The sequence below is a fragment of the Pelodiscus sinensis genome, chromosome 3, assembly GCF_049634645.1.
Source record: "Pelodiscus sinensis isolate JC-2024 chromosome 3, ASM4963464v1, whole genome shotgun sequence".
Classification (NCBI taxonomy): Eukaryota; Metazoa; Chordata; order Testudines; family Trionychidae; genus Pelodiscus; species Pelodiscus sinensis.
In genome coordinates this window covers 176,362,244-176,377,762 of record NC_134713.1, presented here as the reverse complement: position 1 = coordinate 176,377,762, position 15,519 = coordinate 176,362,244, and the positions used below count along the sequence as shown (strand labels likewise).

Below are 15,519 nucleotides of genomic sequence, written 5' to 3'. Positions count from 1 at the left end.
AAGGCTGGAGAGGGATGGCACGAGACAAATGGCTTGGTCACTGTCTTCGGTCCATCCCCTCCAGGTTCCCTAGGGTTGGCCGCTGTCAGCAGACAGGCTACTGGGCTAGATAGACCTTTGGTCTGACCCACTACGGCCATTGTAAGCTCAGGGCTCAGGGTCGGGGGTCTCCATGGACCACCTTGATTTTCATGCACACCTGCTCCTGGGTGGCCAGGCTGGCAGCTCTTCTGCCCTAGACAGCCACTTTCCTGTGCCTAGTGCGGAGGTTTTGGACGAGGTCCACGATGTCTGCACTAGACCAGGCGGGTGCCCGCCTCTTGCGGTCCTGGGCAAGCTCCCGGGAGCCGCCAGCCTGGTCCCGGGAAAAGGGGAAGGGCTGGGGGGCAGCGGGTGGCTGGCTCGAGCCGTGCCAGGTGCAGGGTCTGCTAGCTGGGTGCTGGCAGGCTTGCACCTTGCACGGGCATCGTAGCCAGCCCGTGCCCCTTTAAGGAGGCCGGGGCCGGGAGGGGGGCAATAGAGTTTCCCTGGTGTTGGCCAGAGTGGCCACCAGGGAAAGCTGGGGAGGGCTAGCCTCCCACTAGTTCGAATTAAGGGGCTACACACCCCTTAATTTGAACTAGTAAGTTCGAACTAGGTTTAGTCGTCATAGAATGAGGTTTACCTAGTTCAAACTAAGCGCTCCGCTAGTTCGAATTAAGTTCGAACTAGCGGCGCGCTAGTGTAGCGCCTATCAAAGTTAATTCAAACTAACGGCCGTAGTGTAGACATACCCTTGTAGTGTAGACATACCCTTAGTGTCTGAGTCCATGGGTAGCTTCTGTGCGATTGTTGTTCGGCATCACACAGACAGGCTATGGTGATTCATGAACCGATTGCCCCAGCCATACAAAGCTTTAAACCCGGCTGTATTAGCACGTTTTGGCAATGGTCAAAGCCTTCATTCTAACCTCCGCAATGCTAACACCACCGCCTTGCTGTCTATGCTCAGCAATCCATTCAACCAGCTTGGCCTCCAAATCAGGATATGCAGCGCTTTTACCTCGCTCAGCAATCTTTATCCGAGGCAGCACTTGCAGGCACTCTTTCTGCCGTCTCCAAAGCCGAATGTTAGACTCTGCTATGTCATCAAATTCACGGCTGGCAGCTCTGTTGCCATGAGCCTCAGCATAGCTAACAACTTTAAGTTTTTCAGCGGTCGTGTAAGATCGCCAACAACTCATGGCACCCCAAAGAGAGCATGGAAATGCCACGCACTATATACTCATGCGCTCACGCGTGATTACCCAGCAATACAAAAAGGCAAGACAAAATACAGCAAAGTCGGGGTGCGCATTCTAGATAAGAGTTCAGTTTATTCCAGGATTCTGACGTTTAAAAGATAGGTGCGCATTATGCATAGGTGCGCATTATACTCGCGATTTTACGGTAATTATTGTGTGATCCATTTTTGTCAAACAGTTCTAGCATCTGTCAGTCAGAGGTTTAGGAACTACCAGAGCATGGAGTTCTCTCCTTAACTTCCTGGCTAATATCCGTTGATGGACCTGTCTTCTGAATTTACCTTATTCTTTTTTAAATTCAGTTACACTTTTGGCCTTTACAGTGTCTCCAGATAGCAATCTCCACAGGTTGATTATGCATTGTGTGGTATACTTCCTTATGTTTGTTTTAAATGTGCTGCCTGTTAGTTTCAATGGGTGACCCAGGGGTGAAAGTGGGCCTGTGTGGAGCAGTGGTAAGAATTGGCTTGCTGGTCCCAGTATTTGCACATCCAATTATTTATTCCCCCTCATTAGTCGCCAGTAGGATCCAGTGGCAGTGTTACAGTAGCATTTTGCTGCCGTTTTTCCCCAAGGGCAAAAGAGGCAGCAATATTAAAATGTTGCTGCAGCAGCACTGCTGGACTCTATGACAGGGCTGCCAGTGGTGAGAGCAAAAGGGGCAGCTGCCCCAGAGTCCAACAATTTAAAAGGCTCTGGGGCTCCCAGCCACTCTCATCGCCAGAGCTCTGGGGCTCCCAGCTTCCACTGCTGCAGCCGTGGGGTTCCCAGTCTCTGGCCATGAAGGACTGTTTGGGGGAGTGTCTACCCCCAGCCACAGGCTCCCTCCCCTTTTGAGGGCCCAGAGTACCCCCCCACACACTAAAGACACTAGGCCCAGTGCAGAGTGCACTGGTAAGACCCAGCATTCTACTTTCACCCCTGGAGTGACTCTTGGTTTATTGTGTGAAAAGGTAAATAGTACTTCCCTGTTCACTTTCTTTACCTCACTTGTGACTTCTATCATACCCCCCTTAGTCATTCCCTTTCTAAGATGAAGAATCCCAATTTTTATAATCTCTCCTCATTTGGAATCTATTCAATACCCCTAATTACACTTGTTGTCTGTCTATGTACCCTTTCCAATTCTAATATATCTTCTTTCAGATTGGGCAACCAGAACTTCACATAATATTCAAGAAATGGGCATACCATGGATTTGCATAATAGCCTTATGATCTCTCCCTTTCCTAATGCTTCCTAACATTGTTAGCTTTTTTGACTGCCACTGCACATTGAGTAGATGCTTTCAGAGAACTTTCTATGATGATTTCAACAACTCTTTCTTGAGTGGTAATAGCTAATTTAATAGACACCATTTTGTATGTATACTTGGAATTATGCATTACTTTGTAACTCTTTGTAGTCTTTGGACTTTACTGTCTTGAGTAATTAAATATTGTACGCCAATTTTGCCATCTCGCCGTTTATCCCATTTTCTAGATTATTTAGAAATAATGGTCCCAGTACAGCTCTTTGGGGACCCTGCTACAGCTGTCCCTACCAATTTTGGTACTCTATGCAGCCTGGCTACCTGCAACCCACCATTCCTTTTAGGTCACAAATGTTGTTTGCATGAGGTTTGGGGTGAAAGAGCGGCAGAAAAATGTCCTGATCCAAGTGAAGGGTAGAGACCACCTTGGGAAAGAAGGCCAGCTGAGGCTGAAGCTGGACCTTTCCCTTGAAGAACCGGGTGTACGGCAGCTCTGATATCAGAGCCCAGACACTCTTCTAGCCAATGTAATTGCCCCTACAGAGGAGGCCACCTTAAAAGAGAGCAGTGAAAAGGGACTCATGGCGAGAGGCTTGAATGGTGGTCCCATGAGCCCTGCCAAGACCAGGTTCTGGTCCCACTGCAGGAGAGGATCCTGGATTTGTGGTATGAGTCATTCTAGGGCCTTCAGGAACCAGGATGTGATACTGTGCCACAAAACAGAGCAGCCTTTGAAGGGCAGATGAAATGCAGCTAGGTGGACTCTAATTGTGGCTAGAGCTAGCCTTTGTTGCTTCAGGTGGAGCAGATAGTCCAAGATTTCCTGAAGAGACGTTTTGGATGGGATGACCTGACATTGCTTCACCCATGCAAAGAACTGTGTCCACTTGGCTACATAAGGAGACCAGATTGAGGGTTTTCTGCTCTCAAGGAGGACCTTCTGAACCTCACCCGAATAAGCCTGCTCTTGGGGGTTCAGCCAAGAACTATATAGTAAAATGAAGTGACCTGAGGTTTGGGTGCAGGAGGCATCTGTGGTACTGGGACAAAAGGTCTGATCGCAGGGGCAACTGCCTCAGCACACAGAGCATGAGGCTCATAAATTCAGTTCTCGTGGGGCCAGGTTAGCATGATGAGACTCATCATCACCTTGTCCCTCTTGACTTTCTGCCGATGAGGGGAAATAGAGGGAAGGAATAGAGGAGGCCCTCCGAGCACTGAAAGAGAAAAGCATCCAGCAGGGAGCCCCACTTGAGACCAAACCTGGAGCAGAATCTGCTGCATCTCTTGTTCTATTTCATTGCGAAGAAGTCCACTAGGGGATAGCCCCACTCATGGAGGAGAGAGGCAGCCACCTCAGAGTGAAGAGCTCACCATACCTGTTGATATATAGTGCATGGTGGCAGTATTGTTGGTGAGGACACGTACCTCCCTACCTTCAAAGTGAGGAGGAAACACCCCGCAAGTGTTTCTGATTGCTCTGAGCTCCTTGAGCAACCTCTCTTCAACAGACCACTCCCCTTTGGTCTGAAGGGTACCTATGTGGGCCCTCCAGCCACAATCTGAAACATCAACTACTAGCTCCCTTCAGTGTGATTACTGGTGGAAGAGGATTCTGTACATGACGTGTTCTTCCAAGGTCCGCTGCTTTAGGGTCCGCCTGATGTGATGCGAGATTGTCAACATTTTTTCCAGTGAATGTCAGGGTGGTGCATACAAGGACACTAGCCACAGCTGGAGAGGTCTCATCCTGAGGCTGTCAGGGGGCACTACATTAGGGATGTAAAAGAGTAGTCAGTTAGTCAACTACCCAATAAGCCTAAGCTTATCAGGTAGTCGAGTCGACTACTCACATTTCCTGCCCCCCCCTCTAAATTAGAGGCAGCAAGGGGGGAGCAGGAGCTGGTGCTGAGGGGATCTGGTTTAAAAGCCAGTTTCCTTCCCTCTCCCCAGACAGTCTCCATGGTGGTGGTGGGAGGCAGAGGAGCAGCAACGCCTCTGTGCTGGGCGGTTCTTACTACATTTAAAAGGCAGATCCACAGTAGTCCAGATCTGGCCTGAGTCGGGTCCCAGACCTACCTCTGCTATAGCTCTGCAGTTTAAATGTAGTAGGGGCTGGGCTGCGTCCATGCCTTGCTCCTACTATATTTAAACTGCAGAGCCGCAGCAGCCCCTTATCAACTAATTGTGTACTCGATACAAGTTGTACAGGCCACCATGGGCTCCAAAATGTGCAGACATACCCTCACCGTGGTTGTGGGGGTGTGTGCAAGTTCTTGCAGAAGGGTTGTCAGGGCCTCAAACCTCTCTTGAAAGAGTGATGCCCTGGCCTGAGTGGATCCAAGATAACACCAATGAATTCTATCCTTTGAGTTGACACTAACAACTACTTCTTTTAGTTTATTTGGAAACTGAGGTGGCATGTGTCCAGAAGAAACTTGTACTTCAAGGGACCCTTGACAAGCCAGTCAGTCATCAAAGTAGGGGTACACCTGCACATCCTGGTGCCTCAGGTACGCTGCTACCACAGACATGCACTTGGTGAAAACCCTGGAGGCTGTTAACAGGTTGAAGGGCAGGACAGCAAATCGGTAGTGGTTCGCGCCCACTGTGAATCTCAGAAAGTGTTTGGGGCCCTCAAAGATTGTGATATGGAAGTACATATCATTGAGGGCGGCATACCAGTCCGTGGGATAAGGGATGTTAAATTTCGATTAATCAACTATTTGAGTAGTCAATGGAATACTCGATTAGTCGATAAGGGGGTGCTTGCTGTCCCGCTGTGCCTTTGCCTTTGAAATGTACAAGAGCCGACAGCAGCTCTTGTACATTTCAAAGACAAAGGCACAGCAGGGAACCCACATAAGGAGGAACCGAAGCAGTCCCTGCTTGCATGGGGTCCTGACTGCTGCGCCTCTCCCTATGAAATGTACAAAAGTCTTGAGGCGAGGCACAGTGGGGACGACTGATGCACCTCTCCCTTTGAAATGTACAAAAGCTCTGTGGGCAGCTCTTGTACATTTCAAAGGGAGAGGCACAGCAGTTGGGACGGACACAAGAGGGGAACGCTTCAGTCCCTATTTGCACTGTTTCCCTGCTGCGCCTCTGCCTTCCCTGCCCCTCTGCGGAGATGGTGCAAGGGGGGGGGGAATTGGCTTTTAAGAGCAAGCCTTTCTCTGATAGAGGCGGTGGGGATGAGGGGAGGGGGCACTAGTTGAGTCACTGCTTGACCACCTAGTCATTTACATTCCTACCTGGGATCCAGGTTGGGGATGATGGAGGCTAGGGAGACCATGTAAAACTTGATACCGACCAGGTACTTGTTGAGGCCATGCAAGTCCAATATGGGTCGTAGACCCCCTTTGTCTTTGGGAATCAGGAAATAGCAGTAGTAGAAGCCCTTGTTCTCAAAATCTGGCAATACCTGCTCTACTGCTCCCACCTGGAGCAACTGGGATAACTCCTGTTCAAGGAGATGCTCATGTAAAAGGTCCCTGAAAAGTGACTTGGAAGGTGCTGTAGAGGAAAACTGAAGGGTTTCCTTCATGTTGGGTGGTGACTAGGACCCAGCAGTCCAAGGTAATGTCCCTCTAGGCCTGGAAGAAAGGACGGAGTCTGGAGGAAAACAGAAGTGAAGAATCCAGTGAGTCCAATATGCCATCCTTGGGTGGATCCTCAAAAGGTGTGCTTGGCCTGCGGCTTAAACTGGCTAGTCGGTGGCTGGCCAGATTGAGGATGGTGGCCCTGCTTTTTCCTGAAGGGCTTCAGGTGAGAGTGGGCTGTATCCTGTCGGGGATAGTGGCCTTTTGATTGAGAGGTATGAGGCTTAAACTTCTTCCTCTCTTTCCCAGGGACGTACAAACCCAGGGTCTTCAAAGTGGTATGAGAGTCCTTAAGTCCATACAGCTTATTTTCTGTCTGTTCCACAAACAGGGCACCCATGTCAAAGGGAAGGTCCTGAATGGAGTTCTGTGCCTCCAGAGAAAGGCCCGAAAGAAGGAGCCAAGCTGCTCATTGCATTGAGATGGCTGATGCTATGGAGCAAGCCACTGAGTCTGCGTATATGAAGCTGCCTGCCGTGCCACCATGGCCACAGAAGAGCCTTTTTCCATCAGGGCCTTGAATTCTTTGCATTGACTCTCCGGAAGGGAGGTCTCGAACTTAGCCAATACCTGCCATGTGTTCACCTTGTAGTGGGCAAACAAAGCCTGAGCTATAAACTGGCCGGAGAATAAAGCTTTCTACCAAACAAGTCCAACTGTTTGGAGTCTTTATTCTTGGGGGTAGGGGTAGGCTGGCCTTGGCACTCCCTGGCATTTACAGATTCCACCACTAGGGAATTTGGAGGTGGGTGAGTATATAAGTATGGATGGTCCTTGGGGACAAAGTACTTCCTCTCCATGCTCTTTACTATTGGCAGAATATAGGAGGAGCTTTCTTACAAGGCCTTGGCAATTTTGGCTATCCCCTCATGTAGGGGTAAAGCTTTTACGGCAGGACCCACCTGCCCCAGGACACCAAACAATGAGTCCAGGTCTCCTGCACCTCTTCTGGTTGGAGGCCCAAGCCATTTGCTACCCTCCTCAGGAGGTCTTCATGTCATCTAGGGACACCACTGAAGGAGAAGTCACTATCGCCTCATCAGGCAAGGAGGAAGAGGAGGCTTGAGCCAACTGTCCTTCCTCTCAAGTGCGAGGGTTGGTCGTCCGCTACATCCCCCAACTGTGAGGAGGCTGGTGCCACCGCCTCGCCTGGTTGCCCACGAGGAGCTGAGGGCACCAAGGGATCCTGTGACATTCCGGCCACTGAACAGGTAAGCTGGGATTGAACTGGAAACTCCTGCTTCAATTCAGAACTCACACTCTGTTTTCATTGGTTCTCCTGGCTCCCTGCCAACACTTTTTGGAGCCTCTTAAGGGCTCAGTGTCTTTGGGTTTAACCCAACATTTCCCAAACTATGGGCTGCGGCCCAGTACCAGGCCGCGGGAAAAAAATACCGGGCCTCAGCATGCCTGGTGGCTGCCGGCAGAGCCGGCCTTAGGCCGATTAGGGCCCTGCGCCCCTGAACCCGGAAGTGCCGGAGAGTTACAGAGCCGGCGGCCCTGCTCCACCAATATGTGGAGCTGGGTCTCTCCTCTGGCTCCCCCCGCGTGTCCTCCCACCCCGCTCCCAGAGCATCCCCGCCGTGCACGGCTCCTCCTCACCGTCTGCTGCCGCCCATGTGCGGCGTTGCACGTGGACGGGGGGGATGCCCGGGCATGACATGACGTCACGGCCTGGGATTTTAAAACTCTTCGGAGCCACATGGCGGGGCCACACTGGCTCCAGGTTCGGCCCCCGGGACCTGAGCGCGGTCTCCGGCCCTGCAATGTGGAAGGCAGAAGGTAGGGAATGGGAATGGGCTTGGGTGGAGGCGGCAGCAGCGGCAGCAGGCTTGGGCAGAGGGAGAGGGGTGGAAGGAGAAGGGGCTTGGGTGGGGGGAGGGGAAGGCGCCAAGGGACAGGATGCAGGAGAGAGAGACAAATGCCAGGGGGCCAAGTGCAGACCACGAGGGAAAGGGCAGGAGAGGAGGTGTCAGTGGGAAGGGGACAGGGAGATGCTAGGAGAGGAGAGGGGAAGGGCATTGGGGGCTGGAGGAGGAGGTGCAGGGAGAAGGCTTGAAAGAAGGGGTAGGCATGAGGAAGGCCAGGATGGAGCAAGTCATGTGTGAGGGCACAGAGGGGCAGGAGGGGAATGGGGCAGAGAGTGCTGAGGGGGGTGGGTATCAGGGGAAAAGAGGGCAAAGGGGACAGGGGCAGTAAGGGAAGGGAGAGGCACCAGGAAGGTACAGGTGCCAGGAGATTCTGGGGTGAGGAGTGGGGGCAGGGAGCTGGCCGGGGAAGATGTGTGTGGGGGGGGGGGGGGAGAAACGGCCACCGGAAGGAGGGCTGGATGCGGGCAGCGGGGCTGGCCAAGGGAGATTGGGAGGAGAAGCAGGGGGGACCTGGCTGCCCGGGAGGGGGTTGGGGGAAGTGAGGCTGGCCAGAGGCGCAGCAGGGGGAGCAGGGGGGAGGAATGAATCAGCCTGCGGGGAGTGAGACTGACCCGTCCATATGTAGATCTTGGGGCGCTGCCACCGTTCCCCCCTCCCCTCCGCAAAGCACAAAGCATGAGTTAGTCTGGCCCGGGAATTCTGTTGTCCCCCCCCACACACACACACCCCTCGAGTAGTTGTGAACTGTCTGGCTGGTAGACACACTCATGCAGCTTGAGCACATTTACCAGCCAGGCAGTTCGAAACTACAAACTGATACATCTAGTAATAATACAACTTACCTAATGAGAAAATACCAGACATGCTATATGTCTGGTATTTTCTCAGTTTGTTTTTTGTGTTTTTATATTTTTGGGCTGCAAAAAGCAGTACTGAAAAAAAAGGTTTCCAACTAAAGTAAAAAGTTTGGGAAACCCTCGTCTAACCAGCTTTCTGTCTGTCTTACAGTCCATTTATCCAATCCATATTCCTTAACTTGCTGGCAAGAATATTGTGGGTGACCATATCAAAAGCTTTGCTAAAGCTGGTACTGGGGGTTTTGGGAAGAACAGAAACAACTTATTTGAATATTCATCATTTGATTAATGAATATGCAAATATGCAAATGAACATTACTGGTCCTCCAAAAGTTCATGAATGGATTTACTGGTCCCCGTGTCAAAAAGTTTGGGAATCCCTGGTTTAACCCTTACAAGCAATTTAGTTAAATGAATGGCTGGGATGTCCAGAAATGGGTAGTACACCTCCCATTCATCACAACAGCCATGAATTTGGTAGGACACTAAACATCTGGTACAGAAGTGATCTCTACAGTGATCCAGACTTAAAATTATTGATGTCATCTCATTTTAAGGTAGATGATTAAACTGGTCTATTTATTATATGAAAATCCATGAAGAATATTAATACAATAAGCAATTGATTATGTCTAGTACCTTTTGTGATCCACAGAACAGTAAAATCTAAATAGTTATTGTATTATTTGAACTGAGCATTGTAACCTTTGCAGAAGAGCCCTGTGAAAAAGGATTTAATCTTTTTGTTTGTTTGTTAATATTGCTGTACATTTGTTACCAGCATGACCTTACTTACTTTTTTTATAATATATTTTAAAATGTATATCTGTGCAGTATTTAAAATTAGTACAATTAATAAAAATACTTTCTCAGCCAAAGAATTCAAGATTACCAGCCTGGAATCAGAACCTAAGTGCATGGAGAAAGGCAATCTAATCAGGCTCAGATGAATAATTAAAAAAAGAGAACCTTTTATTTTAGGATTGTTTGCAAGTTTTATAAGATGAGACAGAAAATCAGTAGCATGTGAAATGGTGTAGAATAGATTCACAATGCAGGCATCTAAATATAAATCCAAAACTGTTGAGAACTTTAAAATTATTCCAGAGTCAGCCTTTTTGCTCTCAGCCATTTTCATGCTGTGCTATTCCCTGAGGTTATGATGAATCTTTTAGAAAAGTTATGGAAGCACTGCACAGCAAAATAAAAAAAACAGTCTTCATTATAGCACGATCTTCTTAAAATAAAAAAAATCACTTTTTCTTTTTCTACACAAACATGCAATAAAGAAAGCCACATGGACAAGATGGAAAAACATTTAGACCATGTGGAAAGGAATATACAGAAAAACAGCTGCTGAAATGACAGTGGTTAAGAAAAACCAGACAAAGTAAACAGTGATATATGAGTGCAGGGCTGAAGCCTAAAAAAAACTTCTGCAAAGGGAAAATATTTTAATATAGCGGCGGGAATGGAAAATCATGATTCAGTAAGTTTTGCTAAATTAATTATTCCATCACTGGTGAATCTGAATAAAAAATATGAAAGAAGGAAAGAAGCATGAGCCTGAAAGCCTAAGTACTACAGGAATCAAGGACCTCTTCATTGCTGGGGGGAAAAGATTTTTTGCCTGTTTTTGAAATTCTTTGTTAAATGTTGCATAAACAATAAAGCATTATTAATACAGCAAGAGAAAAACAAAATGTGACTTCAACACAACATTTACATAATATAGTGTCACTATAGTCTCTAACAACCCAACACTAAAATACTTGTTAAAAAAAAAAAAGCTTTATGGTACAAAGTCTCCATAAGGTAATGTCTGGAAAGGCAGACAAGAATATCAGAAAATATGGCAAAGCAGAGAAGAAAATTATATATATAGAATTAAAGCATTAGAAAATGTGCATTTTAATCATGAGCACGTTAATATATATTTTTCTAATTGTTTCTGATTTAATATAATTTATCCTATTTAGTGCTATTATGGACAGCACACTTGAGTCCTTATATAATATGTAGGAATCTCAGATTTCCATCTCTTCATTCTGACTCTTTTAATCACTAATCTTTTGCTGAATATGATTATACTATTTGTATACATGTATTATTTTTATATCTAAAGTTAAGAATATTGAATGGGCATCTGTATTTCACTTGTGCTTACTTTGGGTGACAACTACCACTAGCCTTTCTGATACAACAATGAAGAAGCCAGACAGCGCTGATGGTTTGTCAGCAAAGACAGTGGACTCCAGAAGAACTTAACATTTTGCTTCTTCTCAGAAGAGCTACAAAGTAAAATAATTCAACTGCCTGACCCATTACAAGAAAAGGTATCCAATTGGTGGGAATTCTTTGACAGAAGACATGCAATGGAGTGCCTTTTTTGTGCCTCACTCCGCTAGGTAGGGTAGGCTATAGTGCAAAAGCCATTGGCCTAGAAAACTGCTGTGATTAATGCATTATTTTGATTGTTACTTTTCTTTTTCTATCTGAATTAATAACGAATAAAAGGATATTAATGAAATAAATATTAGCAACCAGTGTTGTAGTTCAACTAACTAGACTCAGAAAAAGGACAGGACTAAATCAATATTAGATAGTTTGAATTAAACGACCAAAGTGTATGTTCAAGTAAAACTTATTTGTGAGGCATAATTTGCCTTCATATTAATATAGCTGATATTCTTAATAATCTAAACATATTAAACAGGCTTTAAAAATAATCTGTAGTTAAATATAACTAACAAGAAAAATCTGACTATATACTCCTGGTCAGATCAGCAGACTTTCTACAATGACATCACATAGTTTCCTGCCAAAGAAAACTGAAACACTTGTGACAACAGTCTGATTGAAAAAAAAATGGAACAAGTTTACTTATGTCTTTTCAGGTTAAATGCTAACTTAGATGTAAAAGTTTCACAGATGGTTTTACAGTTTAGGCAACACACATAATTATTATACTTAGTAATCCTTAGAATGTATGTACTGCTTTCAGTCTCAAAGTACTTCAAAAAAAGAAGATAAACCTCATTATTCCCATTATTTATAGACAGAAAAACTCAGAGATAGAATAACTTACCAAAGGTCACACAGAAACTCAGTGAAAAAAACCAGAATTTAAACCCTGGTCTTTTGCCCCGTCCTGTATCATATCCACTAGACTAGACGACACTGCTTTGCCCTGAATTAATTTTAAAATGTCATTTTACATCTTCCCAAATTTCTTATATTGTCATAGTTTATTGTAGAGTGTACCATTACAAAATAAAATAATAAAAATTATTTAAAATCAATATTAAAGCGTATTGGAAGTGTGTGTTTTACTTGGTTATATTTTAGTTCAGAAGCTAAAGAATTTCGTGTCCACATGGACTAAATCAAAGTCATATGGCTTGATGAGTACCAATTAGCAAGATATGGCTAGAAACAAAAAGTATATTTTATCAATATTCTACTCTGTATCACAGTTTAATGCATTTGTTTGGAGACAGTTGTGCAGAAGTTATGGAGTGAGATGTGTGTCTCTGTGGGTGTGTCTACACAGCAGCATTATTTCAGAATACTGTAACAAAATGTGCGTATACATTACAAGCCTTTATTCCAAAATAATTCCAAGCTGGAGGACTTCTTACTCTAACTCATGGTAACTCTCATTTCATGAGGAGCAAGGGGAAATCAAAGGAAAAGTGTTCTTCCTTCGACTTCCTGTTGTATAGACAACACCAAAAGCTGAATTAAGCTATTTCGACTTAAGCTACGCAATTGAAATAGCTGAAGTTGCATATCTTAATTTGACTTTACCCCTGTTGTATAGACATATCCTGTCTACCCTGCTTCTTGCCCTTCTTCTCTCACTGTCCCCAGGTCTCCCTCTGCTGGTTACAGCTTGACATCTGCAGCCAGATGCCAATGGTGATTAACAACATTTAAGGGCTGAAAGCTCCCCCTCAGTGCACCTTTCATCTCCTCTTGTCCACTCATAATAATCTCCCCACTACATTGTCTCATTCTTCATTTTCTCCTGAAACTCCTCTGATACTAGGGTAAAAAAAAATACAGTTTCTATTCATGGAACTCCCCCTTTAAGTCAATGGTACTTTTGCCAATTTAGAACAGAGGGACTTGCAGAGAAGAAATCTCTAGGAATATTTGGTAGAATTTGGCTGACATTTAGTTGTCATGGTTGTTTTGCCCCACCTGCAGGAATTCAGGGATATGCATAACAACTCTGAACCACCAGTGCCTTCACCCTTTTGTATACTACCTCTGGTTGTTCATAGGACCCTACTAGGATGGCAAAATGTAACTTTCCTTGGGTATCTATGCAAGGCCTGTGAGATGACAATGTCCATCTTTCTCTGCCTCATCCCACCCAAAGTGGACCAGCATAGTCTCTACACAGGATACTTTCCTGTGAAGAGTTAGGGCCAGATTAAGAAATCTGGAGCCCTGGACACACCACAATACGACCACATCCCTGTAGCCCAGCCCCTCACTTCAAGTACTAGTGTCATGGAAAACTCCCTTCACTTCTTCCAGGGAGGTCAGGACAGTGGCATTGTGGGCCATCTACTGCACAGGAGTGGCAGGGTGAGCAGCAACAGGAGTTTCCTTTGCCCCTCTTCCAAAAGTCAGTGGAGGTAGCATAGAGGTGCTTTTTCCATTAGCTGTATGTATCTGCTTGTGTGGGTGGAGTGGGTATGCAATCTTCTTTTCCCAGCAACTGTCTTCCCTCTCCGGGGTGATACTGGCAGGGAGATAGAGACAAGTGGGTTTTGACATTAAAATTATGACTGGAGCTGTTCACACATCTCAGAGCTATTGTTTCAGGCTCTCTGCATACTCAAGCAAAAATCACCATACTAACAACAAGGAGTCAGGGGCACCTTAGAGACCAACAGATTTATTAGTGCATAAGCTTTCATGGGTAAAACCCACTTTATCACCACATTAGTTATGCCCAGGACATGTTTTCAACCTTTTCTTTGCAACTGTGATGTTTTTAATGACGGATCAGACTCTGATTAAACTGTATTATCTGAAGAGCTAGGCTCCTTGTGCAGACTTCTCAAATGTCTATACTTTCATTTGCTGCTACCAACGGCCCTCTATACTGTTTTCAGGAGGATGACACAGAAGTGGGTTATACCTGGCTTATTACAGGGCATGGGCAGTTCACATACAGAGCATATCCTCTCTGTATGTAACTTTGGATCACAATTCAGCCCTGGGGAAAAATAAAAGGATTGGAACTTTGCACACAAAGACTGGTAAAGGCACTCTGTTCTCCTTTCCCTAGGGGCTAGCTGCATCAGGGCCGAACTTTATTCTGAGGCGTCGATGCTGATTCTAATGAATGCATTTTTGTCAGAGGGCAGATTGGGGTCCCACTGAGATGATGGCTGCCTATGTTTATATAATGCTCTCTCTACAAGCTTCCTAAAATGTGCCCCAAGCTTACTAATGTTCTTATGGCTCAGAAATTCTACAACAAATGTATTTAGACACAAACACTACATTTTAAATAAAAAGGAGGTTAATCCCTAAAGCTGTTCTTTCAGGAATAGTAGGTCACATACTGTATTAAGCACTAACAGATCTGTTTTAGATATATAAACCTGAAAGATCAGGATTTTTCCTTCCTCTGCATATAGACAGATTATTAAATGAACCATTTCATACAAAACACTCTTGAAAAGGTTTGTCTCTGGAATTTTCAGAAGAGCGAAATAATTCTTAAAGCAATTTTAATATAATTTTAATTTTAATTAAACAAAGTTGTTTATTTTACAAGTAAAATTATGGAGAAGATGGGGAAATAAACTAAATCCTATCCTGTAGGAGACCTGTAGAAACTAATGTAATTGAAATTCTGAATAGAATGGATCTTTACTGCTAAGTATACAGTGGGGATGTAAATGATTAACTGGTTAACTCATAAGCCTCATCATTAATGGGTTAACAGGTAGGGGCTGGAGCAGCCCCCCACCCATCCCAGGCAGGGGACAGCTCCAGCCCTACAGGACCCACCGCAGGCAGGAGCTGCTCTAGCTGGCCAACCTGAGCAACCCCTGTCCATGGTGGGTCCAGCCAACCCAGCCTTCCCGGCCACAGATTACACGCTGGCTCCCTGGGACTCCCAGCAGCCAGCTGCAGAGCCCACAGCAAAGCCTCCCTGGAGCAAAGATGGGCACTGCAGTATAAAGCTTATGTGTACAGAAGCTTTATACTGCAGAGCCCACAGCATGTGTAACCATGTAACCACTAGGATATTCAGTGGTTACAATTACATTTTAAAACAACTTTTTACATCCCTAGTATACAGGTTGAACCTCCTAGGTCCAGCACACTCAGGACCTCATTGGTCCTGAACCAGGGAATTTTCCAGATCAGGAGTAATGGTAGTTCGAATTAGGAGCTTTAATTCAAACTATCTAGTCTGTGACACGTGTAGCCGCAGGCAGGGAGTTTGAACTACAGGGCATTTAAAATCGGCAGCGCCCAGGAACATGCAAATAAAGTCCAGGATATTTAAATCCCGGGCGTCATTTGCAAGTTCGAATGCCTACATTAGCCACCCTAGTTCGAACTAGGGTGGCAGTGTAGATATACTCAGCGTGATTAAAGTCCCCCATGAGAACCAGG

At 45.8% G+C, this 15,519-nt stretch overlaps 1 long non-coding RNA gene across 2 annotated transcripts in view; it reads left to right on the top strand.

Moving 5' to 3' along the window:
- Nucleotides 1-7,504, top strand: part of LOC112545634 (uncharacterized) — a 48,146-nt gene extending 40,642 nt beyond the window's left edge. The window contains exon 8 of one of the 2 annotated variants that reach the window (XR_012902989.1): nucleotides 6,469-7,504. This is a non-coding gene — a long non-coding RNA (uncharacterized LOC112545634). The remainder of the gene's footprint in view (nucleotides 1-6,468) is intronic. The other variant, XR_012902988.1, reaches the window with a different exon arrangement.
- Nucleotides 7,505-15,519: the final 8,015 nt, after the last annotated feature.